The 21,296-nt window shown below is 49.3% G+C and overlaps 60 non-coding genes across 60 annotated transcripts; all 60 read right to left on the reverse strand.

Annotated features, from left to right (window-relative positions):
* Window positions 1–108: 108 nt before the first annotated feature.
* Window positions 109–182, reverse strand: trnan-guu (transfer RNA asparagine (anticodon GUU)). Its single transcript has one exon. It is a non-coding gene; the product is annotated as a tRNA-Asn (tRNA).
* Window positions 183–298: 116 nt separating this feature from the next.
* trnan-guu (transfer RNA asparagine (anticodon GUU)) lies at window positions 299–372 on the reverse strand. The gene has a single exon. It is a non-coding gene; the product is annotated as a tRNA-Asn (tRNA).
* Window positions 373–488: 116 nt separating this feature from the next.
* trnan-guu (transfer RNA asparagine (anticodon GUU)) lies at window positions 489–562 on the reverse strand. The gene has a single exon. It is a non-coding gene; the product is annotated as a tRNA-Asn (tRNA).
* A 203-nt stretch (window positions 563–765) lies between these two features.
* trnan-guu (transfer RNA asparagine (anticodon GUU)) lies at window positions 766–839 on the reverse strand. Its single transcript has one exon. It is a non-coding gene; the product is annotated as a tRNA-Asn (tRNA).
* Window positions 840–1,134: 295 nt separating this feature from the next.
* Window positions 1,135–1,208, reverse strand: trnan-guu (transfer RNA asparagine (anticodon GUU)). The gene has a single exon. It is a non-coding gene; the product is annotated as a tRNA-Asn (tRNA).
* Window positions 1,209–1,509: 301 nt separating this feature from the next.
* Window positions 1,510–1,583, reverse strand: trnan-guu (transfer RNA asparagine (anticodon GUU)). Its single transcript has one exon. It is a non-coding gene; the product is annotated as a tRNA-Asn (tRNA).
* Window positions 1,584–1,693: 110 nt separating this feature from the next.
* Window positions 1,694–1,767, reverse strand: trnan-guu (transfer RNA asparagine (anticodon GUU)). The gene has a single exon. It is a non-coding gene; the product is annotated as a tRNA-Asn (tRNA).
* Window positions 1,768–1,883: 116 nt separating this feature from the next.
* On the reverse strand, window positions 1,884–1,957 carry trnan-guu (transfer RNA asparagine (anticodon GUU)). Its single transcript has one exon. It is a non-coding gene; the product is annotated as a tRNA-Asn (tRNA).
* Window positions 1,958–2,805: 848 nt separating this feature from the next.
* trnan-guu (transfer RNA asparagine (anticodon GUU)) lies at window positions 2,806–2,879 on the reverse strand. Its single transcript has one exon. It is a non-coding gene; the product is annotated as a tRNA-Asn (tRNA).
* Window positions 2,880–3,174: 295 nt separating this feature from the next.
* trnan-guu (transfer RNA asparagine (anticodon GUU)) lies at window positions 3,175–3,248 on the reverse strand. Its single transcript has one exon. It is a non-coding gene; the product is annotated as a tRNA-Asn (tRNA).
* Window positions 3,249–3,549: 301 nt separating this feature from the next.
* Window positions 3,550–3,623, reverse strand: trnan-guu (transfer RNA asparagine (anticodon GUU)). The gene has a single exon. It is a non-coding gene; the product is annotated as a tRNA-Asn (tRNA).
* A 110-nt stretch (window positions 3,624–3,733) lies between these two features.
* Window positions 3,734–3,807, reverse strand: trnan-guu (transfer RNA asparagine (anticodon GUU)). Its single transcript has one exon. It is a non-coding gene; the product is annotated as a tRNA-Asn (tRNA).
* A 116-nt stretch (window positions 3,808–3,923) lies between these two features.
* On the reverse strand, window positions 3,924–3,997 carry trnan-guu (transfer RNA asparagine (anticodon GUU)). The gene has a single exon. It is a non-coding gene; the product is annotated as a tRNA-Asn (tRNA).
* A 941-nt stretch (window positions 3,998–4,938) lies between these two features.
* trnan-guu (transfer RNA asparagine (anticodon GUU)) lies at window positions 4,939–5,012 on the reverse strand. Its single transcript has one exon. It is a non-coding gene; the product is annotated as a tRNA-Asn (tRNA).
* A 295-nt stretch (window positions 5,013–5,307) lies between these two features.
* trnan-guu (transfer RNA asparagine (anticodon GUU)) lies at window positions 5,308–5,381 on the reverse strand. The gene has a single exon. It is a non-coding gene; the product is annotated as a tRNA-Asn (tRNA).
* A 116-nt stretch (window positions 5,382–5,497) lies between these two features.
* Window positions 5,498–5,571, reverse strand: trnan-guu (transfer RNA asparagine (anticodon GUU)). The gene has a single exon. It is a non-coding gene; the product is annotated as a tRNA-Asn (tRNA).
* A 111-nt stretch (window positions 5,572–5,682) lies between these two features.
* On the reverse strand, window positions 5,683–5,756 carry trnan-guu (transfer RNA asparagine (anticodon GUU)). Its single transcript has one exon. It is a non-coding gene; the product is annotated as a tRNA-Asn (tRNA).
* A 669-nt stretch (window positions 5,757–6,425) lies between these two features.
* On the reverse strand, window positions 6,426–6,499 carry trnan-guu (transfer RNA asparagine (anticodon GUU)). Its single transcript has one exon. It is a non-coding gene; the product is annotated as a tRNA-Asn (tRNA).
* A 111-nt stretch (window positions 6,500–6,610) lies between these two features.
* On the reverse strand, window positions 6,611–6,684 carry trnan-guu (transfer RNA asparagine (anticodon GUU)). Its single transcript has one exon. It is a non-coding gene; the product is annotated as a tRNA-Asn (tRNA).
* A 301-nt stretch (window positions 6,685–6,985) lies between these two features.
* Window positions 6,986–7,059, reverse strand: trnan-guu (transfer RNA asparagine (anticodon GUU)). The gene has a single exon. It is a non-coding gene; the product is annotated as a tRNA-Asn (tRNA).
* A 300-nt stretch (window positions 7,060–7,359) lies between these two features.
* Window positions 7,360–7,433, reverse strand: trnan-guu (transfer RNA asparagine (anticodon GUU)). Its single transcript has one exon. It is a non-coding gene; the product is annotated as a tRNA-Asn (tRNA).
* A 116-nt stretch (window positions 7,434–7,549) lies between these two features.
* Window positions 7,550–7,623, reverse strand: trnan-guu (transfer RNA asparagine (anticodon GUU)). The gene has a single exon. It is a non-coding gene; the product is annotated as a tRNA-Asn (tRNA).
* A 116-nt stretch (window positions 7,624–7,739) lies between these two features.
* On the reverse strand, window positions 7,740–7,813 carry trnan-guu (transfer RNA asparagine (anticodon GUU)). The gene has a single exon. It is a non-coding gene; the product is annotated as a tRNA-Asn (tRNA).
* Window positions 7,814–8,016: 203 nt separating this feature from the next.
* trnan-guu (transfer RNA asparagine (anticodon GUU)) lies at window positions 8,017–8,090 on the reverse strand. Its single transcript has one exon. It is a non-coding gene; the product is annotated as a tRNA-Asn (tRNA).
* Window positions 8,091–8,385: 295 nt separating this feature from the next.
* trnan-guu (transfer RNA asparagine (anticodon GUU)) lies at window positions 8,386–8,459 on the reverse strand. Its single transcript has one exon. It is a non-coding gene; the product is annotated as a tRNA-Asn (tRNA).
* A 1,038-nt stretch (window positions 8,460–9,497) lies between these two features.
* Window positions 9,498–9,571, reverse strand: trnan-guu (transfer RNA asparagine (anticodon GUU)). Its single transcript has one exon. It is a non-coding gene; the product is annotated as a tRNA-Asn (tRNA).
* Window positions 9,572–9,687: 116 nt separating this feature from the next.
* On the reverse strand, window positions 9,688–9,761 carry trnan-guu (transfer RNA asparagine (anticodon GUU)). Its single transcript has one exon. It is a non-coding gene; the product is annotated as a tRNA-Asn (tRNA).
* Window positions 9,762–9,872: 111 nt separating this feature from the next.
* Window positions 9,873–9,946, reverse strand: trnan-guu (transfer RNA asparagine (anticodon GUU)). Its single transcript has one exon. It is a non-coding gene; the product is annotated as a tRNA-Asn (tRNA).
* A 669-nt stretch (window positions 9,947–10,615) lies between these two features.
* Window positions 10,616–10,689, reverse strand: trnan-guu (transfer RNA asparagine (anticodon GUU)). The gene has a single exon. It is a non-coding gene; the product is annotated as a tRNA-Asn (tRNA).
* Window positions 10,690–10,800: 111 nt separating this feature from the next.
* On the reverse strand, window positions 10,801–10,874 carry trnan-guu (transfer RNA asparagine (anticodon GUU)). Its single transcript has one exon. It is a non-coding gene; the product is annotated as a tRNA-Asn (tRNA).
* Window positions 10,875–11,175: 301 nt separating this feature from the next.
* On the reverse strand, window positions 11,176–11,249 carry trnan-guu (transfer RNA asparagine (anticodon GUU)). Its single transcript has one exon. It is a non-coding gene; the product is annotated as a tRNA-Asn (tRNA).
* A 300-nt stretch (window positions 11,250–11,549) lies between these two features.
* trnan-guu (transfer RNA asparagine (anticodon GUU)) lies at window positions 11,550–11,623 on the reverse strand. The gene has a single exon. It is a non-coding gene; the product is annotated as a tRNA-Asn (tRNA).
* Window positions 11,624–11,739: 116 nt separating this feature from the next.
* On the reverse strand, window positions 11,740–11,813 carry trnan-guu (transfer RNA asparagine (anticodon GUU)). The gene has a single exon. It is a non-coding gene; the product is annotated as a tRNA-Asn (tRNA).
* A 116-nt stretch (window positions 11,814–11,929) lies between these two features.
* On the reverse strand, window positions 11,930–12,003 carry trnan-guu (transfer RNA asparagine (anticodon GUU)). Its single transcript has one exon. It is a non-coding gene; the product is annotated as a tRNA-Asn (tRNA).
* Window positions 12,004–12,206: 203 nt separating this feature from the next.
* trnan-guu (transfer RNA asparagine (anticodon GUU)) lies at window positions 12,207–12,280 on the reverse strand. The gene has a single exon. It is a non-coding gene; the product is annotated as a tRNA-Asn (tRNA).
* A 295-nt stretch (window positions 12,281–12,575) lies between these two features.
* Window positions 12,576–12,649, reverse strand: trnan-guu (transfer RNA asparagine (anticodon GUU)). Its single transcript has one exon. It is a non-coding gene; the product is annotated as a tRNA-Asn (tRNA).
* A 301-nt stretch (window positions 12,650–12,950) lies between these two features.
* Window positions 12,951–13,024, reverse strand: trnan-guu (transfer RNA asparagine (anticodon GUU)). The gene has a single exon. It is a non-coding gene; the product is annotated as a tRNA-Asn (tRNA).
* A 110-nt stretch (window positions 13,025–13,134) lies between these two features.
* On the reverse strand, window positions 13,135–13,208 carry trnan-guu (transfer RNA asparagine (anticodon GUU)). The gene has a single exon. It is a non-coding gene; the product is annotated as a tRNA-Asn (tRNA).
* Window positions 13,209–13,324: 116 nt separating this feature from the next.
* trnan-guu (transfer RNA asparagine (anticodon GUU)) lies at window positions 13,325–13,398 on the reverse strand. Its single transcript has one exon. It is a non-coding gene; the product is annotated as a tRNA-Asn (tRNA).
* A 577-nt stretch (window positions 13,399–13,975) lies between these two features.
* Window positions 13,976–14,049, reverse strand: trnan-guu (transfer RNA asparagine (anticodon GUU)). Its single transcript has one exon. It is a non-coding gene; the product is annotated as a tRNA-Asn (tRNA).
* A 116-nt stretch (window positions 14,050–14,165) lies between these two features.
* Window positions 14,166–14,239, reverse strand: trnan-guu (transfer RNA asparagine (anticodon GUU)). Its single transcript has one exon. It is a non-coding gene; the product is annotated as a tRNA-Asn (tRNA).
* A 116-nt stretch (window positions 14,240–14,355) lies between these two features.
* trnan-guu (transfer RNA asparagine (anticodon GUU)) lies at window positions 14,356–14,429 on the reverse strand. Its single transcript has one exon. It is a non-coding gene; the product is annotated as a tRNA-Asn (tRNA).
* A 203-nt stretch (window positions 14,430–14,632) lies between these two features.
* trnan-guu (transfer RNA asparagine (anticodon GUU)) lies at window positions 14,633–14,706 on the reverse strand. Its single transcript has one exon. It is a non-coding gene; the product is annotated as a tRNA-Asn (tRNA).
* A 295-nt stretch (window positions 14,707–15,001) lies between these two features.
* trnan-guu (transfer RNA asparagine (anticodon GUU)) lies at window positions 15,002–15,075 on the reverse strand. Its single transcript has one exon. It is a non-coding gene; the product is annotated as a tRNA-Asn (tRNA).
* A 1,038-nt stretch (window positions 15,076–16,113) lies between these two features.
* Window positions 16,114–16,187, reverse strand: trnan-guu (transfer RNA asparagine (anticodon GUU)). Its single transcript has one exon. It is a non-coding gene; the product is annotated as a tRNA-Asn (tRNA).
* A 116-nt stretch (window positions 16,188–16,303) lies between these two features.
* trnan-guu (transfer RNA asparagine (anticodon GUU)) lies at window positions 16,304–16,377 on the reverse strand. Its single transcript has one exon. It is a non-coding gene; the product is annotated as a tRNA-Asn (tRNA).
* Window positions 16,378–16,488: 111 nt separating this feature from the next.
* On the reverse strand, window positions 16,489–16,562 carry trnan-guu (transfer RNA asparagine (anticodon GUU)). Its single transcript has one exon. It is a non-coding gene; the product is annotated as a tRNA-Asn (tRNA).
* Window positions 16,563–17,231: 669 nt separating this feature from the next.
* trnan-guu (transfer RNA asparagine (anticodon GUU)) lies at window positions 17,232–17,305 on the reverse strand. The gene has a single exon. It is a non-coding gene; the product is annotated as a tRNA-Asn (tRNA).
* A 111-nt stretch (window positions 17,306–17,416) lies between these two features.
* Window positions 17,417–17,490, reverse strand: trnan-guu (transfer RNA asparagine (anticodon GUU)). The gene has a single exon. It is a non-coding gene; the product is annotated as a tRNA-Asn (tRNA).
* A 301-nt stretch (window positions 17,491–17,791) lies between these two features.
* Window positions 17,792–17,865, reverse strand: trnan-guu (transfer RNA asparagine (anticodon GUU)). The gene has a single exon. It is a non-coding gene; the product is annotated as a tRNA-Asn (tRNA).
* A 300-nt stretch (window positions 17,866–18,165) lies between these two features.
* On the reverse strand, window positions 18,166–18,239 carry trnan-guu (transfer RNA asparagine (anticodon GUU)). Its single transcript has one exon. It is a non-coding gene; the product is annotated as a tRNA-Asn (tRNA).
* A 116-nt stretch (window positions 18,240–18,355) lies between these two features.
* trnan-guu (transfer RNA asparagine (anticodon GUU)) lies at window positions 18,356–18,429 on the reverse strand. Its single transcript has one exon. It is a non-coding gene; the product is annotated as a tRNA-Asn (tRNA).
* A 116-nt stretch (window positions 18,430–18,545) lies between these two features.
* Window positions 18,546–18,619, reverse strand: trnan-guu (transfer RNA asparagine (anticodon GUU)). The gene has a single exon. It is a non-coding gene; the product is annotated as a tRNA-Asn (tRNA).
* Window positions 18,620–18,735: 116 nt separating this feature from the next.
* Window positions 18,736–18,809, reverse strand: trnan-guu (transfer RNA asparagine (anticodon GUU)). Its single transcript has one exon. It is a non-coding gene; the product is annotated as a tRNA-Asn (tRNA).
* A 111-nt stretch (window positions 18,810–18,920) lies between these two features.
* trnan-guu (transfer RNA asparagine (anticodon GUU)) lies at window positions 18,921–18,994 on the reverse strand. Its single transcript has one exon. It is a non-coding gene; the product is annotated as a tRNA-Asn (tRNA).
* Window positions 18,995–19,474: 480 nt separating this feature from the next.
* On the reverse strand, window positions 19,475–19,548 carry trnan-guu (transfer RNA asparagine (anticodon GUU)). The gene has a single exon. It is a non-coding gene; the product is annotated as a tRNA-Asn (tRNA).
* Window positions 19,549–19,849: 301 nt separating this feature from the next.
* Window positions 19,850–19,923, reverse strand: trnan-guu (transfer RNA asparagine (anticodon GUU)). The gene has a single exon. It is a non-coding gene; the product is annotated as a tRNA-Asn (tRNA).
* A 110-nt stretch (window positions 19,924–20,033) lies between these two features.
* Window positions 20,034–20,107, reverse strand: trnan-guu (transfer RNA asparagine (anticodon GUU)). The gene has a single exon. It is a non-coding gene; the product is annotated as a tRNA-Asn (tRNA).
* Window positions 20,108–20,223: 116 nt separating this feature from the next.
* On the reverse strand, window positions 20,224–20,297 carry trnan-guu (transfer RNA asparagine (anticodon GUU)). The gene has a single exon. It is a non-coding gene; the product is annotated as a tRNA-Asn (tRNA).
* Window positions 20,298–21,145: 848 nt separating this feature from the next.
* trnan-guu (transfer RNA asparagine (anticodon GUU)) lies at window positions 21,146–21,219 on the reverse strand. The gene has a single exon. It is a non-coding gene; the product is annotated as a tRNA-Asn (tRNA).
* Between the last annotated feature and the right edge of the window lie 77 nt (window positions 21,220–21,296).

Here is a 21,296-nt window from a genome sequence, read left to right on the forward strand (position 1 = left end):
GAGGCCCTTCGGTAATTAGGCACGATAGGGAGCCCGCTCCCACCAGTCATTTAAGAAATGAGTATACTTCAATAACATATGGTGAGTGCATATTTTTTCTCCTCAAAACGTCCCTGGGTGGGCTTGAACCACCAACCTTTCGGTTAACAGCCGAACGCGCTGACCAATTGCGCCACAGAGACCGTCGTGGGAGGCCCTCCGGTAATTAGGCACGATAGGGAGCCCGCTCCCACCAGTCATTTAAGAAATGAGTATACTTCAATAACATATGGTGAGTGCATATTTTTTCTCCTCAAAACGTCCCTGGGTGGGCTTGAACCACCAACCTTTCGGTTAACAGCCGAACGCGCTGACCAATTGCGCCACAGAGACCGTCGTGGGAGGCCCTTCGGTAATAAGGCACGATAGGGAGCCCGCTCCCACCAGTCATTTAAGAAATGAGTATACTTCAATAACATATGGTGAGTGCATATTTTTTCTCCTCAAAACGTCCCTGGGTGGGCTTGAACCACCAACCTTTCGGTTAACAGCCGAACGCGCTGACCAATTGCGCCACAGAGACCGTCGTGAGAGGCCCTTCGGTAATTAGGCACAATAGGGAGGCCGCTCCCACCAGTCAATTAAGAAATTAGTATATTTAAAAAGCATGTGCATAGTTTTATCTCCTCATCACGTCCCTGGGTGGGCTTGAACCACCAACCTTTCGGTTAAGAAATTAGTATACTTCAATAACATATGGCGAGTGCATATTTTTTCTCCTCAAAACGTCCCTGGGTGGGATTGAACCACCAACCTTTCGGTTAACAGCCGAACGCGCTGACCAATTGCGCCACAGAGACCGTTAGGAGAGGCCCTTCGGTAATTAGGCACGATAGGGAGGCCGCTCCCACCAGTCAATTAAGAAATGAGTATATTTAAAAAGCATGTGCATAGTTTTATCTCCTCATCACGTCCCTGGGTGGGCTTGAACGACCAACCTTTCGGTTAACAGCCGAACGCGCTGACCAATTGCGCCACAGAGACCGTCGTGAGAGGCCCTTCGGTAATTAGGCACGATAGGGAGGCCGCTCCCACCAGTCAATTAAGAATTGAGTATATTTTTAAAACCATGTGCACATTTTTTTCTCCTCATCACGTCCCTGGGTGGGCTTGAACCACCATCCTTTCGGTTAACAGCCGAACGCGCTGACCAATTGCGCCACAGAGACCGTTGTGAGAGGCCCTTCCGTAATTAGGCACAATAGGGAGGCCGCTCCCACCAGTCATTTAAGAATTGAGTATATTTTTAAAACCATGTGCACATTTTTTTCTCCTCATCACGTCCGTGGGTGGGCTTGAACCACCATCCTTTCGGTTAACAGCCGAACGCGCTGACCAATTGCGCCACAGAGACCGCTAGGAGAGGCCCTTCGGTAATTAGGCACGAAAGGGAGCCCGCTCCCACCAGTCATTTAAGAAATGAGTATACTTCAATAACATATGGTGAGTGCATATTTTTTCTCCTCAAAACGTCCCTGGGTGGGCTTGAACCACCAACCTTTCGGTTAACAGCCGAACGCGCTGACCAATTGCGCCACAGAGACCGTCGTGAGAGGCCCTTCGGTAATTAGGCACAATAGGGAGGCCGCTCCCACCAGTCAATTAAGAAATTAGTATATTTAAAAAGCATGTGCATAGTTTTATCTCCTCAAAACGTCCCTGGGTGGGCTTGAACCACCAACCTTTCGGTTAACAGCCGAACGCGCTGACCAATTGCGCCACAGAGACCGTCGTGGGAGGCCCTTCGGTAATTAGGCACGATAGGGAGCCCGCTCCCACCAGTCATTTAAGAAATGAGTATACTTCAATAACATATGGCGAGTGCATATTTTTTCTCCTCAAAACGTCCCTGGGTGGGCTTGAACCACCAACCTTTCGGTTAACAGCCGAACGCGCTGACCAATTGCGCCACAGAGACCGTCGTGAGAGGCCCTTCGGTAATTAGGCACAATAGGGAGGCCGCTCCCACCAGTCAATTAAGAAATTAGTATATTTAAAAAGCATGTGCATAGTTTTATCTCCTCAAAACGTCCCTGGGTGGGCTTGAACCACCAACCTTTCGGTTAAGAAATTAGTATACTTCAATAACATATGGCGAGTGCATATTTTTTCTCCTCAAAACGTCCCTGAGTGGGATTGAACCACCAACCTTTCGGTTAACAGCCGAACGCGCTGACCAATTGCGCCACAGAGACCGTTAGGAGAGGCCCTTCGGTAATTAGGCACGATAGGGAGGCCGCTCCCACCAGTCAATTAAGAAATGAGTATATTTAAAAAGCATGTGCATAGTTTTATCTCCTCATCACGTCCCTGGGTGGGCTTGAACGACCAACCTTTCGGTTAACAGCCGAACGCGCTGACCAATTGCGCCACAGAGACCGTCGTGAGAGGCCCTTCGGTAATTAGGCACGATAGGGAGGCCGCTCCCACCAGTCAATTAAGAAATGAGTATATTTAAAAAGCATGTGCATAGTTTTATCTCCTCATCACGTCCCTGGGTGGGCTTGAACGACCAACCTTTCGGTTAACAGCCGAACGCGCTGACCAATTGCGCCACAGAGACCGTCGTGAGAGGCCCTTCGGTAATTAGGCACAATAGGGAGGCCGCTCCCACCAGTCAATTAAGAAATTAGTATATTTAAAAAGCATGTGCATAGTTTTATCTCCTCATCACGTCCCTGGGTGGGCTTGAACCACCAACCTTTCGGTTAAGAAATTAGTATACTTCAATAACATATGGCGAGTGCATATTTTTTCTCCTCAAAACGTCCCTGGGTGGGATTGAACCACCAACCTTTCGGTTAACAGCCGAACGCGCTGACCAATTGCGCCACAGAGACCGTTAGGAGAGGCCCTTCGGTAATTAGGCACGATAGGGAGGCCGCTCCCACCAGTCAATTAAGAAATGAGTATATTTAAAAAGCATGTGCATAGTTTTATCTCCTCATCACGTCCCTGGGTGGGCTTGAACGACCAACCTTTCGGTTAACAGCCGAACGCGCTGACCAATTGCGCCACAGAGACCGTCGTGAGAGGCCCTTCGGTAATTAGGCACGATAGGGAGGCCGCTCCCACCAGTCAATTAAGAATTGAGTATATTTTTAAAACCATGTGCACATTTTTTTCTCCTCATCACGTCCCTGGGTGGGCTTGAACCACCATCCTTTCGGTTAACAGCCGAACGCGCTGACCAATTGCGCCACAGAGACCGTTGTGAGAGGCCCTTCCGTAATTAGGCACAATAGGGAGGCCGCTCCCACCAGTCATTTAAGAATTGAGTATATTTTTAAAACCATGTGCACATTTTTTTCTCCTCATCACGTCCGTGGGTGGGCTTGAACCACCATCCTTTCGGTTAACAGCCGAACGCGCTGACCAATTGCGCCACAGAGACCGCTAGGAGAGGCCCTTCGGTAATTAGGCACGAAAGGGAGCCCGCTCCCACCAGTCATTTAAGAAATGAGTATACTTCAATAACATATGGTGAGTGCATATTTTTTCTCCTCAAAACGTCCCTGGGTGGGCTTGAACCACCAACCTTTCGGTTAACAGCCGAACGCGCTGACCAATTGCGCCACAGAGACCGTCGTGAGAGGCCCTTCGGTAATTAGGCACAATAGGGAGGCCGCTCCCACCAGTCAATTAAGAAATTAGTATATTTAAAAAGCATGTGCATAGTTTTATCTCCTCAAAACGTCCCTGGGTGGGCTTGAACCACCAACCTTTCGGTTAACAGCCGAACGCGCTGACCAATTGCGCCACAGAGACCGTCGTGGGAGGCCCTTCGGTAATTAGGCACGATAGGGAGCCCGCTCCCACCAGTCATTTAAGAAATGAGTATACTTCAATAACATATGGCGAGTGCATATTTTTTCTCCTCAAAACGTCCCTGGGTGGGCTTGAACCACCAACCTTTCGGTTAACAGCCGAACGCGCTGACCAATTGCGCCACAGAGACCGTCGTGAGAGGCCCTTCGGTAATTAGGCACAATAGGGAGGCCGCTCCCACCAGTCAATTAAGAAATTAGTATATTTAAAAAGCATGTGCATAGTTTTATCTCCTCAAAACGTCCCTGGGTGGGCTTGAACCACCAACCTTTCGGTTAAGAAATTAGTATACTTCAATAACATATGGCGAGTGCATATTTTTTCTCCTCAAAACGTCCCTGAGTGGGATTGAACCACCAACCTTTCGGTTAACAGCCGAACGCGCTGACCAATTGCGCCACAGAGACCGTTAGGAGAGGCCCTTCGGTAATTAGGCACGATAGGGAGGCCGCTCCCACCAGTCAATTAAGAAATGAGTATATTTAAAAAGCATGTGCATAGTTTTATCTCCTCATCACGTCCCTGGGTGGGCTTGAACGACCAACCTTTCGGTTAACAGCCGAACGCGCTGACCAATTGCGCCACAGAGACCGTCGTGAGAGGCCCTTCGGTAATTAGGCACGATAGGGAGGCCGCTCCCACCAGTCAATTAAGAAATGAGTATATTTAAAAAGCATGTGCATAGTTTTATCTCCTCATCACGTCCCTGGGTGGGCTTGAACGACCAACCTTTCGGTTAACAGCCGAACGCGCTGACCAATTGCGCCACAGAGACCGTCGTGAGAGGCCCTTCGGTAATTAGGCACAATAGGGAGGCCGCTCCCACCAGTCATTTAAGAATTGAGTATATTTTTAAAACCATGTGCACATTTTTTTCTCCTCCTCACGTCCCTGGGTGGGCTTGAACCACCATCCTTTCGGTTAACAGCGGAACGCGCTGACCAATTGCGCCACAGAGACCGTTAGGAGAGGCCCTTCGGTAATTAGGCACAATAGGGAGGCCGCTCCCACCAGTCATTTAAGAATTGAGTATATTTTTAAAACCATGTGCACATTTTTTTCTCCTCATCACGTCCCTGGGTGGGCTTGAACCACCATCCTTTCGGTTAACAGCCGAACGCGCTGACCAATTGCGCCACAGAGACCGTTGTGAGAGGCCCTTCCGTAATTAGGCACAATAGGGAGGCCGCTCCCACCAGTCATTTAAGAATTGAGTATATTTTTAAAACCATGTGCACATTTTTTTCTCCTCATCACGTCCGTGGGTGGGCTTGAACCACCATCCTTTCGGTTAACAGCCGAACGCGCTGACCAATTGCGCCACAGAGACCGTTAGGAGAGGCCCTTCGGTAATTAGGCACAATAGGGAGGCCGCTCCCACCAGTCAATTAAGAAATTAGTATATTTAAAAAGCATGTGCATAGTTTTATCTCCTCAAAACGTCCCTGGGTGGGCTTGAACCACCAACCTTTCGGTTAACAGCCGAACGCGCTGACCAATTGCGCCACAGAGACCGCTAGGAGAGGCCCTTCGGTAATTAGGCACGAAAGGGAGCCCGCTCCCACCAGTCATTTAAGAAATGAGTATACTTCAATAACATATGGTGAGTGCATATTTTTTCTCCTCAAAACGTCCCTGGGTGGGCTTGAACCACCAACCTTTCGGTTAACAGCCGAACGCGCTGACCAATTGCGCCACAGAGACCGTCGTGAGAGGCCCTTCGGTAATTAGGCACGATAGGGAGCCCGCTCCCACCAGTCATTTAAGAATTGAGTATATTTTTAAAACCATGTGCACATTTTTTTCTCCTCATCACGTCCCTGGGTGGGCTTGAACCACCATCCTTTCGGTTAACAGCCGAACGCGCTGACCAATTGCGCCACAGAGACCGTTGTGAGAGGCCCTTCCGTAATTAGGCACAATAGGGAGGCCGCTCCCACCAGTCATTTAAGAATTGAGTATATTTTTAAAACCATGTGCACATTTTTTTCTCCTCATCACGTCCGTGGGTGGGCTTGAACCACCATCCTTTCGGTTAACAGCCGAACGCGCTGACCAATTGCGCCACAGAGACCGTTGTGAGAGGCCCTTCGGTAATTAGGCACGATAGGGAGGCCGCTCCCACCAGTCAATTAAGAAATGAGTATATTTAAAAAGCATGTGCATAGTTTTATCTCCTCATCACGTCCCTGGGTGGGCTTGAACGACCAACCTTTCGGTTAACAGCCGAACGCGCTGACCAATTGCGCCACAGAGACCGTCGTGAGAGGCCCTTCGGTAATTAGGCACGATAGGGAGGCCGCTCCCACCAGTCAATTAAGAAATGAGTATATTTAAAAAGCATGTGCATAGTTTTATCTCCTCATCACGTCCCTGGGTGGGCTTGAACGACCAACCTTTCGGTTAACAGCCGAACGCGCTGACCAATTGCGCCACAGAGACCGTCGTGAGAGGCCCTTCGGTAATTAGGCACGATAGGGAGCCCGCTCCCACCAGTCATTTAAGAAATGAGTATACTTCAATAACATATGGCGAGTGCATATTTTTTCTCCTCAAAACGTCCCTGGGTGGGCTTGAACCACCAACCTTTCGGTTAACAGCCGAACGCGCTGACCAATTGCGCCACAGAGACCGTTAGGAGAGGCCCTTCGGTAATTAGGCACAATAGGGAGGCCGCTCCCACCAGTCATTTAAGAATTGAGTATATTTTTAAAACCATGTGCACATTTTTTTCTCCTCATCACGTCCCTGGGTGGGCTTGAACCACCATCCTTTCGGTTAACAGCCGAACGCGCTGACCAATTGCGCCACAGAGACCGTTGTGAGAGGCCCTTCCGTAATTAGGCACAATAGGGAGGCCGCTCCCACCAGTCATTTAAGAATTGAGTATATTTTTAAAACCATGTGCACATTTTTATCTCCTCAACACGTCCCTGGGTGGCCTTGAACCACCAACCTTTCGGTTAACAGCCGAACGCGCTGACCAATTGCGCCACAGAGACCGTCGTGAGAGGCCTTTCGGTAATTAAGCACAATAGGGAGGCCGCTCCCACCAGTCAATTAAGAAATTAGTATACTTCAATAACATATGGCGAGTGCATATTTTTTCTCCTCAAAACGTCCCTGGGTGGGATTGAACCACCAACCTTTCGGTTAACAGCCGAACGCGCTGACCAATTGCGCCACAGAGACCGTTAGGAGAGGCCCTTCGGTAATTAGGCACAATAGGGAGGCCGCTCCCACCAGTCAATTAAGAAATTAGTATATTTAAAAAGCATGTGCATAGTTTTATCTCCTCAAAACGTCCCTGGGTGGGCTTGAAGCACCAACCTTTCGGTTAACAGCCGAACGCGCTGACCAATTGCGCCACAGAGACCGCTAGGAGAGGCCCTTCGGTAATTAGGCACGATAGGGAGCCCGCTCCCACCAGTCATTTAAGAAATGAGTATACTTCAATAACATATGGTGAGTGCATATTTTTTCTCCTCAAAACGTCCCTGGGTGGGCTTGAACCACCAACCTTTCGGTTAACAGCCGAACGCGCTGACCAATTGCGCCACAGAGACCGTCGTGGGAGGCCCTCCGGTAATTAGGCACGATAGGGAGCCCGCTCCCACCAGTCATTTAAGAAATGAGTATACTTCAATAACATATGGTGAGTGCATATTTTTTCTCCTCAAAACGTCCCTGGGTGGGCTTGAACCACCAACCTTTCGGTTAACAGCCGAACGCGCTGACCAATTGCGCCACAGAGACCGTCGTGGGAGGCCCTTCGGTAATAAGGCACGATAGGGAGCCCGCTCCCACCAGTCATTTAAGAAATGAGTATACTTCAATAACATATGGTGAGTGCATATTTTTTCTCCTCAAAACGTCCCTGGGTGGGCTTGAACCACCAACCTTTCGGTTAACAGCCGAACGCGCTGACCAATTGCGCCACAGAGACCGTCGTGAGAGGCCCTTCGGTAATTAGGCACAATAGGGAGGCCGCTCCCACCAGTCAATTAAGAAATTAGTATATTTAAAAAGCATGTGCATAGTTTTATCTCCTCATCACGTCCCTGGGTGGGCTTGAACCACCAACCTTTCGGTTAAGAAATTAGTATACTTCAATAACATATGGCGAGTGCATATTTTTTCTCCTCAAAACGTCCCTGGGTGGGATTGAACCACCAACCTTTCGGTTAACAGCCGAACGCGCTGACCAATTGCGCCACAGAGACCGTTAGGAGAGGCCCTTCGGTAATTAGGCACGATAGGGAGGCCGCTCCCACCAGTCAATTAAGAAATGAGTATATTTAAAAAGCATGTGCATAGTTTTATCTCCTCATCACGTCCCTGGGTGGGCTTGAACGACCAACCTTTCGGTTAACAGCCGAACGCGCTGACCAATTGCGCCACAGAGACCGTCGTGAGAGGCCCTTCGGTAATTAGGCACGATAGGGAGGCCGCTCCCACCAGTCAATTAAGAATTGAGTATATTTTTAAAACCATGTGCACATTTTTTTCTCCTCATCACGTCCCTGGGTGGGCTTGAACCACCATCCTTTCGGTTAACAGCCGAACGCGCTGACCAATTGCGCCACAGAGACCGTTGTGAGAGGCCCTTCCGTAATTAGGCACAATAGGGAGGCCGCTCCCACCAGTCATTTAAGAATTGAGTATATTTTTAAAACCATGTGCACATTTTTTTCTCCTCATCACGTCCGTGGGTGGGCTTGAACCACCATCCTTTCGGTTAACAGCCGAACGCGCTGACCAATTGCGCCACAGAGACCGCTAGGAGAGGCCCTTCGGTAATTAGGCACGAAAGGGAGCCCGCTCCCACCAGTCATTTAAGAAATGAGTATACTTCAATAACATATGGTGAGTGCATATTTTTTCTCCTCAAAACGTCCCTGGGTGGGCTTGAACCACCAACGTTTCGGTTAACAGCCGAACGCGCTGACCAATTGCGCCACAGAGACCGTCGTGAGAGGCCCTTCGGTAATTAGGCACAATAGGGAGGCCGCTCCCACCAGTCAATTAAGAAATTAGTATATTTAAAAAGCATGTGCATAGTTTTATCTCCTCAAAACGTCCCTGGGTGGGCTTGAAGCACCAACCTTTCGGTTAACAGCCGAACGCGCTGACCAATTGCGCCACAGAGACCGTCGTGAGAGGCCCTTCGGTAATTAGGCACGATAGGGAGGCCGCTCCCACCAGTCAATTAAGAAATGAGTATATTTAAAAAGCATGTGCATAGTTTTATCTCCTCATCACGTCCCTGGGTGGGCTTGAACGACCAACCTTTCGGTTAACAGCCGAACGCGCTGACCAATTGCGCCACAGAGACCGTCGTGAGAGGCCCTTCGGTAATTAGGCACAATAGGGAGGCCGCTCCCACCAGTCATTTAAGAATTGAGTATATTTTTAAAACCATGTGCACATTTTTTTCTCCTCCTCACGTCCCTGGGTGGGCTTGAACCACCATCCTTTCGGTTAACAGCGGAACGCGCTGACCAATTGCGCCACAGAGACCGTTAGGAGAGGCCCTTCGGTAATTAGGCACAATAGGGAGGCCGCTCCCACCAGTCAATTAAGAAATTAGTATATTTAAAAAGCATGTGCATAGTTTTATCTCCTCAAAACGTCCCTGGGTGGGCTTGAACCACCAACCTTTCGGTTAACAGCCGAACGCGCTGACCAATTGCGCCACAGAGACCGCTAGGAGAGGCCCTTCGGTAATTAGGCACGAAAGGGAGCCCGCTCCCACCAGTCATTTAAGAAATGAGTATACTTCAATAACATATGGTGAGTGCATATTTTTTCTCCTCAAAACGTCCCTGGGTGGGCTTGAACCACCAACCTTTCGGTTAACAGCCGAACGCGCTGACCAATTGCGCCACAGAGACCGTCGTGAGAGGCCCTTCGGTAATTAGGCACGATAGGGAGCCCGCTCCCACCAGTCATTTAAGAATTGAGTATATTTTTAAAACCATGTGCACATTTTTTTCTCCTCATCACGTCCCTGGGTGGGCTTGAACCACCATCCTTTCGGTTAACAGCCGAACGCGCTGACCAATTGCGCCACAGAGACCGTTGTGAGAGGCCCTTCCGTAATTAGGCACAATAGGGAGGCCGCTCCCACCAGTCATTTAAGAATTGAGTATATTTTTAAAACCATGTGCACATTTTTTTCTCCTCATCACGTCCGTGGGTGGGCTTGAACCACCATCCTTTCGGTTAACAGCCGAACGCGCTGACCAATTGCGCCACAGAGACCGTTGTGAGAGGCCCTTCGGTAATTAGGCACGATAGGGAGGCCGCTCCCACCAGTCAATTAAGAAATGAGTATATTTAAAAAGCATGTGCATAGTTTTATCTCCTCATCACGTCCCTGGGTGGGCTTGAACGACCAACCTTTCGGTTAACAGCCGAACGCGCTGACCAATTGCGCCACAGAGACCGTCGTGAGAGGCCCTTCGGTAATTAGGCACGATAGGGAGGCCGCTCCCACCAGTCAATTAAGAAATGAGTATATTTAAAAAGCATGTGCATAGTTTTATCTCCTCATCACGTCCCTGGGTGGGCTTGAACGACGAACCTTTCGGTTAACAGCCGAACGCGCTGACCAATTGCGCCACAGAGACCGTCGTGAGAGGCCCTTCGGTAATTAGGCACGATAGGGAGCCCGCTCCCACCAGTCATTTAAGAAATGAGTATACTTCAATAACATATGGCGAGTGCATATTTTTTCTCCTCAAAACGTCCCTGGGTGGGCTTGAACCACCAACCTTTCGGTTAACAGCCGAACGCGCTGACCAATTGCGCCACAGAGACCGTTAGGAGAGGCCCTTCGGTAATTAGGCACAATAGGGAGGCCGCTCCCACCAGTCATTTAAGAATTGAGTATATTTTTAAAACCATGTGCACATTTTTTTCTCCTCATCACGTCCCTGGGTGGGCTTGAACCACCATCCTTTCGGTTAACAGCCGAACGCGCTGACCAATTGCGCCACAGAGACCGTTGTGAGAGGCCCTTCCGTAATTAGGCACAATAGGGAGGCCGCTCCCACCAGTCATTTAAGAATTGAGTATATTTTTAAAACCATGTGCACATTTTTATCTCCTCAACACGTCCCTGGGTGGCCTTGAACCACCAACCTTTCGGTTAACAGCCGAACGCGCTGACCAATTGCGCCACAGAGACCGTCGTGAGAGGCCTTTCGGTAATTAAGCACAATAGGGAGGCCGCTCCCACCAGTCAATTAAGAAATTAGTATACTTCAATAACATATGGCGAGTGCATATTTTTTCTCCTCAAAACGTCCCTGGGTGGGATTGAACCACCAACCTTTCGGTTAACAGCCGAACGCGCTGACCAATTGCGCCACAGAGACCGTTAGGAGAGGCCCTTCGGTAATTAGGCACAATAGGGAGGCCGCTCCCACCAGTCAATTAAGAAATTAGTATATTTAAAAAGCATGTGCATAGTTTTATCTCCTCAAAACGTCCCTGGGTGGGCTTGAAGCACCAACCTTTCGGTTAACAGCCGAACGCGCTGACCAATTGCGCCACAGAGACCGCTAGGAGAGGCCCTTCGGTAATTAGGCACGATAGGGAGCCCGCTCCCACCAGTCATTTAAGAAATGAGTATACTTCAATAACATATGGTGAGTGCATATTTTTTCTCCTCAAAACGTCCCTGGGTGGGCTTGAACCACCAACCTTTCGGTTAACAGCCGAACGCGCTGACCAATTGCGCCACAGAGACCGTCGTGGGAGGCCCTCCGGTAATTAGGCACGATAGGGAGCCCGCTCCCACCAGTCATTTAAGAAATGAGTATACTTCAATAACATATGGTGAGTGCATATTTTTTCTCCTCAAAACGTCCCTGGGTGGGCTTGAACCACCAACCTTTCGGTTAACAGCCGAACGCGCTGACCAATTGCGCCACAGAGACCGTCGTGGGAGGCCCTTCGGTAATAAGGCACGATAGGGAGCCCGCTCCCACCAGTCATTTAAGAAATGAGTATACTTCAATAACATATGGTGAGTGCATATTTTTTCTCCTCAAAACGTCCCTGGGTGGGCTTGAACCACCAACCTTTCGGTTAACAGCCGAACGCGCTGACCAATTGCGCCACAGAGACCGTCGTGAGAGGCCCTTCGGTAATTAGGCACAATAGGGAGGCCGCTCCCACCAGTCAATTAAGAAATTAGTATATTTAAAAAGCATGTGCATAGTTTTATCTCCTCATCACGTCCCTGGGTGGGCTTGAACCACCAACCTTTCGGTTAAGAAATTAGTATACTTCAATAACATATGGCGAGTGCATATTTTTTCTCCTCAAAACGTCCCTGGGTGGGATTGAACCACCAACCTTTCGGTTAACAGCCGAACGCGCTGACCAATTGCGCCACAGAGACCGTTAGGAGAGGCCCTTCGGTAATTAGGCACGATAGGGAGGCCGCTCCCACCAGTCAATTAAGAAATGAGTATATTTAAAAAGCATGTGCATAGTTTTATCTCCTCATCACGTCCCTGGGTGGGCTTGAACGACCAACCTTTCGGTTAACAGCCGAACGCGCTGACCAATTGCGCCACAGAGACCGTCGTGAGAGGCCCTTCGGTAATTAGGCACGATAGGGAGGCCGCTCCCACCAGTCAATTAAGAATTGAGTATATTTTTAAAACCATGTGCACATTTTTTTCTCCTCATCACGTCCCTGGGTGGGCTTGAACCACCATCCTTTCGGTTAACAGCCGAACGCGCTGACCAATTGCGCCACAGAGACCGTTGTGAGAGGCCCTTCCGTAATTAGGCACAATAGGGAGGCCGCTCCCACCAGTCATTTAAGAATTGAGTATATTTTTAAAACCATGTGCACATTTTTTTCTCCTCATCACGTCCGTGGGTGGGCTTGAACCACCATCCTTTCGGTTAACAGCCGAACGCGCTGACCAATTGCGCCACAGAGACCGCTAGGAGAGGCCCTTCGGTAATTAGGCACGAAAGGGAGCCCGCTCCCACCAGTCATTTAAGAAATGAGTATACTTCAATAACATATGGTGAGTGCATATTTTTTCTCCTCAAAACGTCCCTGGGTGGGCTTGAACCACCAACCTTTCGGTTAACAGCCGAACGCGCTGACCAATTGCGCCACAGAGACCGTCGTGAGAGGCCCTTCGGTAATTAGGCACAATAGGGAGGCCGCTCCCACCAGTCAATTAAGAAATTAGTATATTTAAAAAGCATGTGCATAGTTTTATCTCCTCAAAACGTCCCTGGGTGGGCTTGAACCACCAACCTTTCGGTTAACAGCCGAACGCGCTGACCAATTGCGCCACAGAGACCGTCGTGGGAGGCCCTTCGGTAATTAGGCACGATAGGGAGCCCGCTCCCACCAGTCATTTAAGAAATGAGTATACTTCAATAACATATGGCGAGTGCATATTTTTTCTCCTCAAAACGTCCCTGGGTGGGCTTGAACCACCAACCTTTCGGTTAACAGCCGAACGCGCTGACCAATTGCGCCACAGAGACCGTCGTGAGAGGCCCTTCGGTAATTAGGCACAATAGGGAGGCCGCTCCCACCAGTCAATTAAGAAATTCGTATATTTAAAAAGCATGTGCATAGTTTTATCTCCTCAAAACGTCCCTGGGTGGGCTTGAACCACCAACCTTTCGGTTAAGAAATTAGTATACTTCAATAACATATGGCGAGTGCATATTTTTTCTCCTCAAAACGTCCCTGAGTGGGATTGAACCACCAACCTTTCGGTTAACAGCCGAACGCGCTGACCAATTGCGCCACAGAGACCGTTAGGAGAGGCCCTTCGGTAATTAGGCACAATAGGGAGGCCGCTCCCACCAGTCAATTAAGAAATTAGTATATTTAAAAAGCATGTGCATAGTTTTATCTCCTCAAAACGTCCCTGGGTGGGCTTGAAGCACCAACCTTTCGGTTAACAGCCGAACGCGCTGACCAATTGCGCCACAGAGACCGCTAGGAGAGGCCCTTCGGTAATTAGGCACGATAGGGAGCCCGCTCCCACCAGTCATTTAAGAAATGAGTATACTTCAATAACATATGGTGAGTGCATATTTTTTCTCCTCAAAACGTCCCTGGGTGGGCTTGAACCACCAACCTTTCGGTTAACAGCCGAACGCGCTGACCAATTGCGCCACAGAGACCGTCGTGGGAGGCCCTCCGGTAATTAGGCACGATAGGGAGCCCGCTCCCACCAGTCATTTAAGAAATGAGTATACTTCAATAACATATGGTGAGTGCATATTTTTTCTCCTCAAAACGTCCCTGGGTGGGCTTGAACCACCAACCTTTCGGTTAACAGCCGAACGCGCTGACCAATTGCGCCACAGAGACCGTCGTGGGAGGCCCTTCGGTAATAAGGCACGATAGGGAGCCCGCTCCCACCAGTCATTTAAGAAATGAGTATACTTCAATAACATATGGTGAGTGCATATTTTTTCTCCTCAAAACGTCCCTGGGTGGGCTTGAACCACCAACCTTTCGGTTAACAGCCGAACGCGCTGACCAATTGCGCCACAGAGACCGTCGTGAGAGGCCCTTCGGTAATTAGGCACAATAGGGAGGCCGCTCCCACCAGTCAATTAAGAAATTAGTATATTTAAAAAGCATGTGCATAGTTTTATCTCCTCATCACGTCCCTGGGTGGGCTTGAACCACCAACCTTTCGGTTAAGAAATTAGTATACTTCAATAACATATGGCGAGTGCATATTTTTTCTCCTCAAAACGTCCCTGGGTGGGATTGAACCACCAACCTTTCGGTTAACAGCCGAACGCGCTGACCAATTGCGCCACAGAGACCGTTAGGAGAGGCCCTTCGGTAATTAGGCACGATAGGGAGGCCGCTCCCACCAGTCAATTAAGAAATGAGTATATTTAAAAAGCATGTGCATAGTTTTATCTCCTCATCACGTCCCTGGGTGGGCTTGAACGACCAACCTTTCGGTTAACAGCCGAACGCGCTGACCAATTGCGCCACAGAGACCGTCGTGAGAGGCCCTTCGGTAATTAGGCACGATAGGGAGGCCGCTCCCACCAGTCAATTAAGAATTGAGTATATTTTTAAAACCATGTGCACATTTTTTTCTCCTCATCACGTCCCTGGGTGGGCTTGAACCACCATCCTTTCGGTTAACAGCCGAACGCGCTGACCAATTGCGCCACAGAGACCGTTGTGAGAGGCCCTTCCGTAATTAGGCACAATAGGGAGGCCGCTCCCACCAGTCATTTAAGAATTGAGTATATTTTTAAAACCATGTGCACATTTTTTTCTCCTCATCACGTCCGTGGGTGGGCTTGAACCACCATCCTTTCGGTTAACAGCCGAACGCGCTGACCAATTGCGCCACAGAGACCGCTAGGAGAGGCCCTTCGGTAATTAGGCACGAAAGGGAGCCCGCTCCCACCAGTCATTTAAGAAATGAGTATACTTCAATAACATATGGTGAGTGCATATTTTTTCTCCTCAAAACGTCCCTGGGTGGGCTTGAACCACCAACGTTTCGGTTAACAGCCGAACGCGCTGACCAATTGCGCCACAGAGACCGTCGTGAGAGGCCCTTCGGTAATTAGGCACAATAGGGAGGCCGCTCCCACCAGTCAATTAAGAAATTAGTATATTTAAAAAGCATGTGCATAGTTTTATCTCCTCAAAACGTCCCTGGGTGGGCTTGAAGCACCAACCTTTCGGTTAACAGCCGAACGCGCTGACCAATTGCGCCACAGAGACCGTCGTGAGAGGCCCTTCGGTAATTAGGCACGATAGGGAGGCCGCTCCCACCAGTCAATTAAGAAATGAGTATATTTAAAAAGCATGTGCATAGTTTTATCTCCTCATCACGTCCCTGGGTGGGCTTGAACGACCAACCTTTCGGTTAACAGCCGAACGCGCTGACCAATTGCGCCACAGAGACCGTCGTGAGAGGCCCTTCGGTAATTAGGCACAATAGGGAGGCCGCTCCCACCAGTCATTTAAGAATTGAGTATATTTTTAAAACCATGTGCACATTTTTTTCTCCTCCTCACGTCCCTGGGTGGGCTTGAACCACCATCCTTTCGGTTAACAGCGGAACGCGCTGACCAATTGCGCCACAGAGACCGTTAGGAGAGGCCCTTCGGTAATTAGGCACAATAGGGAGGCCGCTCCCACCAGTCAATTAAGAAATTAGTATATTTAAAAAGCATGTGCATAGTTTTATCTCCTCAAAACGTCCCTGGGTGGGCTTGAACCACCAACCTTTCGGTTAACAGCCGAACGCGCTGACCAATTGCGCCACAGAGACCGCTAGGAGAGGCCCTTCGGTAATTAGGCACGAAAGGGAGCCCGCTCCCACCAGTCATTTAAGAAATGAGTATACTTCAATAACATATGGTGAGTGCATATTTTTTCTCCTCAAAACGTCCCTGGGTGGGCTTGAACCACCAACCTTTCGGTTAACAGCCGAACGCGCTGACCAATTGCGCCACAGAGACCGTCGTGAGAGGCCCTTCGGTAATTAGGCACGATAGGGAGCCCGCTCCCACCAGTCATTTAAGAATTGAGTATATTTTTAAAACCATGTGCACATTTTTTTCTCCTCATCACGTCCCTGGGTGGGCTTGAACCACCATCCTTTCGGTTAACAGCCGAACGCGCTGACCAATTGCGCCACAGAGACCGTTGTGAGAGGCCCTTCCGTAATTAGGCACAATAGGGAGGCCGCTCCCACCAGTCATTTAAGAATTGAGTATATTTTTAAAACCATGTGCACATTTTTTTCTCCTCATCACGTCCGTGGGTGGGCTTGAACCACCATCCTTTCGGTTAACAGCCGAACGCGCTGACCAATTGCGCCACAGAGACCGTTGTGAGAGGCCCTTCGGTAATTAGGCACGATAGGGAGGCCGCTCCCACCAGTCAATTAAGAAATGAGTATATTTAAAAAGCATGTGCATAGTTTTATCTCCTCATCACGTCCCTGGGTGGGCTTGAACGACCAACCTTTCGGTTAACAGCCGAACGCGCTGACCAATTGCGCCACAGAGACCGTCGTGAGAGGCCCTTCGGTAATTAGGCACGATAGGGAGGCCGCTCCCACCAGTCAATTAAGAAATGAGTATATTTAAAAAGCATGTGCATAGTTTTATCTCCTCATCACGTCCCTGGGTGGGCTTGAACGACCAACCTTTCGGTTAACAGCCGAACGCGCTGACCAATTGCGCCACAGAGACCGTCGTGAGAGGCCCTTCGGTAATTAGGCACGATAGGGAGCCCGCTCCCACCAGTCATTTAAGAAATGAGTATACTTCAATAACATATGGCGAGTGCATATTTTTTCTCCTCAAAACGTCCCTGGGTGGGCTTGAACCACCAACCTTTCGGTTAACAGCCGAACGCGCTGACCAATTGCGCCACAGAGACCGTTAGGAGAGGCCCTTCGGTAATTAGGCACAATAGGGAGGCCGCTCCCACCAGTCATTTAAGAATTGAGTATATTTTTAAAACCATGTGCACATTTTTTTCTCCTCATCACGTCCCTGGGTGGGCTTGAACCACCATCCTTTCGGTTAACAGCCGAACGCGCTGACCAATTGCGCCACAGAGACCGTTGTGAGAGGCCCTTCCGTAATTAGGCACAATAGGGAGGCCGCTCCCACCAGTCATTTAAGAATTGAGTATATTTTTAAAACCATGTGCACATTTTTATCTCCTCAACACGTCCCTGGGTGGCCTTGAACCACCAACCTTTCGGTTAACAGCCGAACGCGCTGACCAATTGCGCCACAGAGACCGTCGTGAGAGGCCTTTCGGTAATTAAGCACAATAGGGAGGCCGCTCCCACCAGTCAATTAAGAAATTAGTATACTTCAATAACATATGGCGAGTGCATATTTTTTCTCCTCAAAACGTCCCTGGGTGGGATTGAACCACCAACCTTTCGGTTAACAGCCGAACGCGCTGACCAATTGCGCCACAGAGACCGTTAGGAGAGGCCCTTCGGTAATTAGGCACAATAGGGAGGCCGCTCCCACCAGTCAATTAAGAAATTAGTATATTTAAAAAGCATGTGCATAGTTTTATCTCCTCAAAACGTCCCTGGGTGGGCTTGAAGCACCAACCTTTCGGTTAACAGCCGAACGCGCTGACCAATTGCGCCACAGAGACCGCTAGGAGAGGCCCTTCGGTAATTAGGCACGATAGGGAGCCCGCTCCCACCAGTCATTTAAGAAATGAGTATACTTCAATAACATATGGTGAGTGCATATTTTTTCTCCTCAAAACGTCCCTGGGTGGGCTTGAACCACCAACCTTTCGGTTAACAGCCGAACGCGCTGACCAATTGCGCCACAGAGACCGTCGTGGGAGGCCCTCCGGTAATTAGGCACGATAGGGAGCCCGCTCCCACCAGTCATTTAAGAAATGAGTATACTTCAATAACATATGGTGAGTGCATATTTTTTCTCCTCAAAACGTCCCTGGGTGGGCTTGAACCACCAACCTTTCGGTTAACAGCCGAACGCGCTGACCAATTGCGCCACAGAGACCGTCGTGAGAGGCCTTTCGGTAATTAAGCACAATAGGGAGGCCGCTCCCACCAGTCAATTAAGAAATTAGTATACTTCAATAACATATGGCGAGTGCATATTTTTTCTCTTCAAAACGTCCCTGGGTGGGCTTGAACCACCAACCTTTCGGTTAACAGCCGAACGCGCTGACCAATTGCGCCACAGAGACCGTCATGGGAGGCCCTTCGGTAATTAGGCACGATAGGGAGCCCGCTCCCACCAGTCATTTAAGAAATGAGTATACTTCAATAACATATGGCGAGTGCATATTTTTTCTCCTCAAAACGTCCCTGGGTGGGCTTGAACCACCAACCTTTCGGTTAACAGCCGAACGCGCTGACCAATTGCGCCACAGAGACCGTTAGGAGAGGCCCTTCGGTAATTAGGCACAATAGGGAGGCCGCTCCCACCAGTCATTTAAGAATTGAGTATATTTTTAAAACCATGTGCACATTTTTTTCTCCTCATCACGTCCCTGGGTGGGCTTGAACCACCATCCTTTCGGTTAACAGCCGAACGCGCTGACCAATTGCGCCACAGAGACCGTTGTGAGAGGCCCTTCCGTAATTAGGCACAATAGGGAGGCCGCTCCCACCAGTCATTTAAGAATTGAGTATATTTTTAAAACCATGTGCACATTTTTATCTCCTCAACACGTCCCTGGGTGGCCTTGAACCACCAACCTTTCGGTTAACAGCCGAACGCGCTGACCAATTGCGCCACAGAGACCGTCGTGAGAGGCCTTTCGGTAATTAAGCACAATAGGGAGGCCGCTCCCACCAGTCAATTAAGAAATGAGTATATTTAAAAAGCATGTGCATAGTTTTATCTCCTCATCACGTCCCTGGGTGGGCTTGAACGACCAACCTTTCGGTTAACAGCCGAACGCGCTGACCAATTGCGCCACAGAGACCGTCGTGAGAGGCCCTTCGGTAATTAGGCACGATAGGGAGGCCGCTCCCACCAGTCAATTAAGAATTGAGTATATTTTTAAAACCATGTGCACATTTTTTTCTCCTCATCACGTCCCTGGGTGGGCTTGAACCACCATCCTTTCGGTTAACAGCCGAACGCGCTGACCAATTGCGCCACAGAGACCGTTGTGAGAGGCCCTTCCGTAATTAGGCACAATAGGGAGGCCGCTCCCACCAGTCATTTAAGAATTGAGTATATTTTTAAAACCATGTGCACATTTTTTTCTCCTCATCACGTCCGTGGGTGGGCTTGAACCACCATCCTTTCGGTTAACAGCCGAACGCGCTGACCAATTGCGCCACAGAGACCGCTAGGAGAGGCCCTTCGGTAATTAGGCACGAAAGGGAGCCCGCTCCCACCAGTCATTTAAGAAATGAGTATACTTCAATAACATATGGTGAGTGCATATTTTTTCTCCTCAAAACGTCCCTGGGTGGGCTTGAACCACCAACCTTTCGGTTAACAGCCGAACGCGCTGACCAATTGCGCCACAGAGACCGTCGTGAGAGGCCCTTCGGTAATTAGGCACAATAGGGAGGCCGCTCCCACCAGTCAATTAAGAAATTAGTATATTTAAAAAGCATGTGCATAGTTTTATCTCCTCAAAACGTCCCTGGGTGGGCTTGAACCACCAACCTTTCGGTTAACAGCCGAACGCGCTGACCAATTGCGCCACAGAGACCGTCGTGGGAGGCCCTTCGGTAATTAGGCACGATAGGGAGCCCGCTCCCACCAGTCATTTAAGAAATGAGTATACTTCAATAACATATGGCGAGTGCATATTTTTTCTCCTCAAAACGTCCCTGGGTGGGCTTGAACCACCAACCTTTCGGTTAACAGCCGAACGCGCTGACCAATTGCGCCACAGAGACCGTCGTGAGAGGCCCTTCGGTAATTAGGCACAATAGGGAGGCCGCTCCCACCAGTCAATTAAGAAATTAGTATATTTAAAAAGCATGTGCATAGTTTTATCTCCTCAAAACGTCCCTGGGTGGGCTTGAACCACCAACCTTTCGGTTAAGAAATTAGTATACTTCAATAACATATGGCGAGTGCATATTTTTTCTCCTCAAAACGTCCCTGAGTGGGATTGAACCACCAACCTTTCGGTTAACAGCCGAACGCGCTGACCAATTGCGCCACAGAGACCGTTAGGAGAGGCCCTTCGGTAATTAGGCACGATAGGGAGGCCGCTCCCACCAGTCAATTAAGAAATGAGTATATTTAAAAAGCATGTGCATAGTTTTATCTCCTCATCACGTCCCTGGGTGGGCTTGAACGACCAACCTTTCGGTTAACAGCCGAACGCGCTGACCAATTGCGCCACAGAGACCGTCGTGAGAGGCCCTTCGGTAATTAGGCACGATAGGGAGGCCGCTCCCACCAGTCAATTAAGAAATGAGTATATTTAAAAAGCATGTGCATAGTTTTATCTCCTCATCACGTCCCTGGGTGGGCTTGAACGACCAACCTTTCGGTTAACAGCCGAACGCGCTGACCAATTGCGCCACAGAGACCGTCGTGAGAGGCCCTTCGGTAATTAGGCACAATAGGGAGGCCGCTCCCACCAGTCAATTAAGAAATTAGTATATTTAAAAAGCATGTGCATAGTTTTATCTCCTCATCACGTCCCTGGGTGGGCTTGAACCACCAACCTTTCGGTTAAGAAATTAGTATACTTCAATAACATATGGCGAGTGCATATTTTTTCTCCTCAAAACGTCCCTGGGTGGGATTGAACCACCAACCTTTCGGTTAACAGCCGAACGCGCTGACCAATTGCGCCACAGAGACCGTTAGGAGAGGCCCTTCGGTAATTAGGCACGATAGGGAGGCCGCTCCCACCAGTCAATTAAGAAATGAGTATATTT

This window comes from Pungitius pungitius, chromosome 1, assembly GCF_949316345.1.
Source record: "Pungitius pungitius chromosome 1, fPunPun2.1, whole genome shotgun sequence".
In the NCBI taxonomy this organism is placed as follows: Eukaryota; Metazoa; Chordata; class Actinopteri; order Perciformes; family Gasterosteidae; genus Pungitius; species Pungitius pungitius.